General features: G+C 41.5%; 1 pseudogene; it reads left to right on the forward strand.

The window, feature by feature from the left end:
• The first annotated feature begins 146 nt into the window (after positions 1-146).
• LOC123583635 lies at positions 147-3,931 on the forward strand (annotated as a pseudogene).
• Positions 3,932-6,270: the final 2,339 nt, after the last annotated feature.

The raw sequence follows: 6,270 nt of genomic DNA on the forward strand, positions 1-6,270 counted from the left end.
TGACAAGAGGGGAAGGAAGATGTCTTGAGCCTCTTCCCCAAAGAAATTTATCATGTTCTTGCTCAGGGTCACAATAGGAAAACCACTGAGGAAGGGAATTGATTGAATGCATCAAAAGCCCTCCTTCCATCCCCCTAAAAAGAAGAATGGTTTTAGATGTTTGTGCAGGGACAGGGAGCAACAGCAGATCAGATGACAAGGCACAGATACTGGGAATGCTGGTACAAAGCAACAAGTGCAGGTTAGAGAATACATACTACTCAAGTAGGCCACACCAAGAGACCTGGGAGTCAAAGATCAGGTGAGTGCTTTGGAATTTTGGAGATATTGGGACCCAGATAGTGGATAGACTATTCAAGGGAAATCAAACCAGTGATGAGTATGTGACTGCAGGCTGTGGGGTGGCCAGCAAGAAGCCTCTTATAAATAACTTTTAAAATAGTTGCTGAGGCATCTGGTGTCTCCGTCACTTGAGCATCCGACTTTTGACTTTGGCTCAGGTCATAATCCCAGGTGTGGGATTGAGCCCACATCCAGCTCCCTGCTGAGCATGGCGTCTACTCCCCCCACCCCCACCCCCCACTTGTGCATTCTCTTTCTCTCTCTCTTAAGTAAGTAAGTAAATAAATAAAATACCAGCTCAAAGAGAAAAGGCCACTTACATTCCATAAAGCTAAAAAAAAATTTTCGATGACACACATTTTTGAAGACTTATTCTTGATTTTCAGGCTGTGAAAACAACATGGAATTAGGACCCAAAATGTTGGGATTGTAATTCTAGCTCTAATAGCATCTGATGGGACTGACTCCAGGAATCCTCTAACCTTTCTGGGTCTGTGTGAGAGAATAGAGTGAGAGTATTGATAATATGCCTTCTTAAATTCTGTCATATGATTTTTGGAATTGGCATTCCAATATATGTATCTAGACTTACTCATTTGACCAAAGTAAATATTGACAATTTTGAGTGCAACTTGGAAAACACCAAGTAGTTAAACCATCAAAATGCTTTAAAAAAAAAAAAAAAAGTTATTCTTTGACCTCTCCAGTAATCCAAAAATTAGTAATATATGTTGGATAGAGGTGTCTTCTTATGTGGATACCTCACTGCAACTTTTCTAGAATTACTGCTAGTACATGGTTTTTCTTGTTTCTGGGTATTTTAAAGAAAATTTCAAGAAGATGATTGCAACATCTGGTTGCATCCTGTGCCCTTCCTGGCAAGGGAAACATGCTGGCATTTTGTCCCTCTTCTTCTTAGGGTCTTTTATGCCCATGTTTTTTCCACTTGAGGTATAGTGACCAAGTACAAATCTGCTCTCCCTTGCTCTGGCACTATCTCTATTGTAATAGTTCTTTTCCTACCTGTCTTTTGTCACAGGCAGAGTCTTTACCACTCTTGCCATATCACGCCTCTTTGTATTCATAGACCATGTCACTAGATTGAGTGTTGGCATGCAGGTAAAGATACCAGCAGACAACCTGTCCACCTGTGGTAGGTAATGGGGATCTCCTCATTTACCACAGGCTCACTTGACAGTTCTGCACTCTAACCCAATGAGTCATACTAATAATTTGCTTTGAAAAAGAACTCCAAGTCACAAACAACCTGCAGAAAGTCCTTGGGAATTTTCTTATCAGATGAGAATTAAAAATAGTGATGAAGGGGCGCCTGGGTGGCTCGGTCGGTTGGGCGGCCGACTTTGGTTCAGGTCATGATCTCACGGTCTGTGAGTTCGAGCCCCGCGTCGGGCTCTGTGCTGACAGCTCAGAGCCTGGAGCCTGTTTCAGATTCTGTGTCTCCCTCTCTCTGACCCTCCCCCGTTCATGCTCTGTCTCTCTCTGTCTCAAAAATAAATAAACGTTAAAAAAAAAATTAAAAAAAAAAAAAAAAGAAAAATAGTGATGAAATGGGTGGGGACTGAATGGAAGGCATCCAAAAGAAGATTCCTTCTTCCTGCCATTTCCCCAGACCAGGTCTTTGTCATTCCCAGCCCGAAAGAAAGGAAAGCATTTCTCTTTCAAGGCTTCGTTCTAAGGATCTTCACTCTTACTTAGGTTTGTGAATCAAGTGGTGATCCTTTTTCAAACTTAATTTTAAAAATTTGGGGCGCCTGGGTGGCGCAGTCGGTTAAGCGGCCGACTTCAGCCAGGTCACGATCTCGCGGTCCGTGAGTTCGAGCCCCGCGTCGGGCTCTGGGCTGATGGCTCAGAGCCTGGAGCCTGTTTCCAATTCTGTGTCTCCCTCTCTCTCTGCCCCTCCCCCGTTCATGCTCTCTCTCTGTCCCAAAAATAAATAAACGTTGAAAAAAAATTAAAAAAAAATAATAATAAAAATTCATGCAATATATGTTCATTATAAAAATTTTCACACTACATAATTATGTAAACATGAAAGTCCCTTTCTCTGTTCATCCTTGTAGCTATCATTTTACAGAGGTGGTCACTGTTAAACTTTTGGTATTTGACACCCCATATGGTCTACTAGATCTAGGAATACAGTGTCAGTCTAGATGGGAAAAAGGCTTTTCATCATGGTAGGAATTCATTCTCAATTCCTAAAACTATATGTGCATTGGAATCAGCCCCTTTTACTCTATCATGGATAATCTATGAAAAAGATGTCCTTTCTAAAAATTTTTATTATGGAAGTACAGTTGACGATATGTATTTTAAACTTGGACACTGGGAGGAGGAAGAGAACATGTGAATGCCTACTATGAATGTGCCAGGCACTGTAAACAATTTATATGTTATTTAATACTTACAGCCATACTGCAGAGAGTATAGATATTCTATAATGAAAGAAAAGGAAGCTTGAAGAGCTTGCCCAGAGTCTCACTGTTAGAAGAATCAGGAATCAAATCTGAGTTAAAGCTTATGTCTTTTCCACCCTACTACATGGGCATTTTGCCTCTTTTTCCATTCTTTCCACTAGTATTTATGGCCTGGCATAGAATATATTTTTCATCAATGTTCTTGGCAATATAGCTTATAATATGTGTGTGATAAGTGACATATATAAGGCATGCCTATTAATCATTGGGGGGGGGGGGGGGGGAAAGGGGGAAGACTTAAAAAGACTTCAGGAAGGAAGGAAGGAATGTCCTAAACCAACTCAGAGGCCATCCAACTTAGTATACTGTCAGGAGGCACTCAAGTAAAGTTAAGGGAAAGTTTAGAAATACATTGTGGCAAATATTTTATGAGATTTAAAATGTTGAAAGTTTGTGAAGTCTCTTCTAGACCCCACTGTTTATCATTATTTTAAATTCATTCAAAATTTTCCTGTCTGAATTTTCAATTCATATAAAGATCTCTCATCTCAGTCCCTAGAGAAGTGGCATCCTCCAATTTCTAAGTTCCATTGCCAGTACTCAAGTGGTTGAAACTGCTCTCTATAGTTATCTGGCCTGTATTACCTATTCAGGTAATCTTTGTTCCCTGGGCTTAGCTCTCAGAAATCACCATTTATCCTCAGGGGTTGTGGCACTCAGTGGCTCAGTTGACTTCCCGAATGTATCTTCCAGGCTCTTCCTATAGCGTCCTTTTATTAAAAGTGTATTCTGTTCTTGGGGCATCTAGCTGGCTTGGTCAGTAGAGTATGCAACTCTTGATCTCAGGGTTAAGTTTGAGCCCCACACTGGGTATAGAGATTACTTAAAAATAACATCTTTAAAAAAATAAGCTGGTGCCACCTTCCTCGAGGATACCTGGGCTAAGGAACCAGTGCCTGTTGCATCCTTCACTAAGGAGGCCTCGCTACAATTCTGCCCATCCTTAGCCCCTTCATCAAATATGCCACCATAATTGACCAGGCCACATCCTACAACTATCCAGTGCCCCTCTGAGATGATGGGGACATGCCCGACATGCCCAGCCACCCCCAGGACCCCAAGATCCAAGCCTGGAGTGGCTGAAGAAATTGTGAGCACTGCTGGTGACATAGAGGAGGCCGCCTCCCCTCTGGCCAATAAAATGCAAAATGCAGCCACAAGGGGGTAAACGTATTCTGTTCTTGATCCTTGCTACAATCTCAGCAATGATGTAGGTGGATTTCCTCTCTCAGCTGCTTGAGGAATGGATGTGGTGGAACATTATTTCCTTGACTCGTACAAACTCTTGAGCTAGTGCACCTAAGCCTCTAAAAGACCTCCGGTCTTTTTAAAGCTTTTTTACACCTACCAAGTTCCAAGCCTGAAAAATCTTGTGCAGGTGTGGATCAGAATCACCAGGGGAGCTTTGGTTAAACATGAATACTTGAACCTTGCCTCAGACCTAATGAGGATCTCTGTTAATACGGTTTTTCAGTGATTCTAATCCCTGTGGCTAATTTAATTAATTAAAATGATATAAAATTTAAAATTCAGTTTCTCAGTTGTACTAGTCACATTTCAAACGCTTGATAGTCAAGGGCGCCTGGGTGGCTCAGTCGGTTAAGCGGCCGACTTTGGCTCAGGTCATGATCTCCCGGTCCATGAGTTCAAGCCCCGTATCGGGCTCTGTGCTGACAGCTCAGAGCCTGAAGCCTGTTTCAGATTCTGTGTCTCCCTCTCTCTGACCCTCCCCCGTTCATGCTCTGTGTCTCTCTGTCTCAAAAATAAAATAAAACGTTAACAACAACAAAAAAATTCTTGATAGTCAAATATGGGTAGTAGCAATTGTATTGGCAGCACAGATAGAGAATATTTCCATCATCACGGAAAGTTCTATTGCATAGCACTGATCTGGAATACATAGATGGCAGCTGAACCTATGAGGTGGAAGTGATCTGGAGAGTGTAAACTTGAAAAAGAAGGGATCCAAGGATAGAACTGTTAGAATCCTCCCTTTAAGAGGCAGGAAAAGGGGTGTCAGGGTGGTTCAGTTGGTTAAGCATCTGACTCTCGGTTTTGGCTCAGATCATGATCTTGCAGCTTGTGGGTTCAAGCAGCTCAGAGCCTGTTTGGGATTCTCTCTCTCTTTCCCTCTCTCTCTCTCTCTGCCCCTCCCCTGCTCTCAAAAAATAAACAAACTTAATAAAAAGAAAGAGGCAAGTAAAGACTCAACAAAGGAGATTAAGAGGAGATGGCCAGAGAAGTAGGAGAGAATAAGAGAGTAGTATCCTAGAGGTCAAGAGAAAAAAGTTTTGAAAAACAGGATTCTGGTGATTAGTGTGCAATTTTAAACATTAAGGTACATGGTTAATGATGCAGGGGAGTGATACCTGGGGAAGGATGGCTTCTCATGTCCCCACAATGGGATTCCCCATTGACCAAAGTCTCCCTCCCAGAAATTCAATCTTGCCCTCACATGCATGTCACTATCTTTCAGGAACAGAATCTCTTTATCCAAGATCACATATACTAATTTTTTTATATATGGGTGTCTCAGATTTTAACTCAAGCTCGCAAATATATTGATGTAGGATATATACCAGAATGCCAAAATAAAAATACAACTGTTAGACACTTCAGTTAGCCTAACTAGTTAATTCTCCTTTCTCCCTATTGTTTGACACGAAGGGAAGGCAAATTTTCAGTAGGTTGTTTTGTGAGTATGGAATGAGAACAAATAGTTGATCTTAAGAAGTTTCTCAGCTGCCCACTTAAAGCACTCTCAAGGGATATCTTTGTCAAAGAGTTGGCATCGTGAATTCTTGTATTTTAGTACTTTTTGCCTGACAAACTTCTTCCTTTTCTCCAAAAGGAGTGCAGTACCACACTTGGATTTTCAAGTTGCAATCCCCATGCAATTCTTCCTGTCTGAAATTCTTCCTAGGAAACTGGTTCTTTTGATGGTTTCCAAATTCCCGCAGGATTGCATTCATTACCCGCTGCTTTTTACTAGTTTAACTCTCACAGGGCAACTTTTTCCAAGTTTCTGACAAACTCTTCATTGGAACCACCCTGTACAGTATTGCCGGTAGCTATCCAGATGTTAATTATTATGAGGATTAAATGTAAAGCCAACAGATTTGGTGGTTAAAGTCATTGGAATAGTTTGGTGTCAGGGGTTTCAGTCAAGTTTTGGGAGTGGACCTCCGGCAGTAGACAAATGAACGGAATTTGAATTCTTTCGTCAGATATTTATTTAACATCTAGGAAATGCTGGGCTCTGGGAGTGAAACATAAGCAAATATGGACGAGGTCCCTGTTCTGATGTGGCTTATTTGAGCAGGAAAGGTGTCATTAATAATCATATGTCTAATGGTACAGCGTGTGTTGCTGAAGATACAGACATGTGAAGACATTTAAGAAGTGGATCTGACCTAGGGTAGGGGCTCAAGAA

This window comes from Leopardus geoffroyi, chromosome B3 (genome assembly GCF_018350155.1).
Source record: "Leopardus geoffroyi isolate Oge1 chromosome B3, O.geoffroyi_Oge1_pat1.0, whole genome shotgun sequence".
Classification (NCBI taxonomy): Eukaryota; Metazoa; Chordata; class Mammalia; order Carnivora; family Felidae; genus Leopardus; species Leopardus geoffroyi.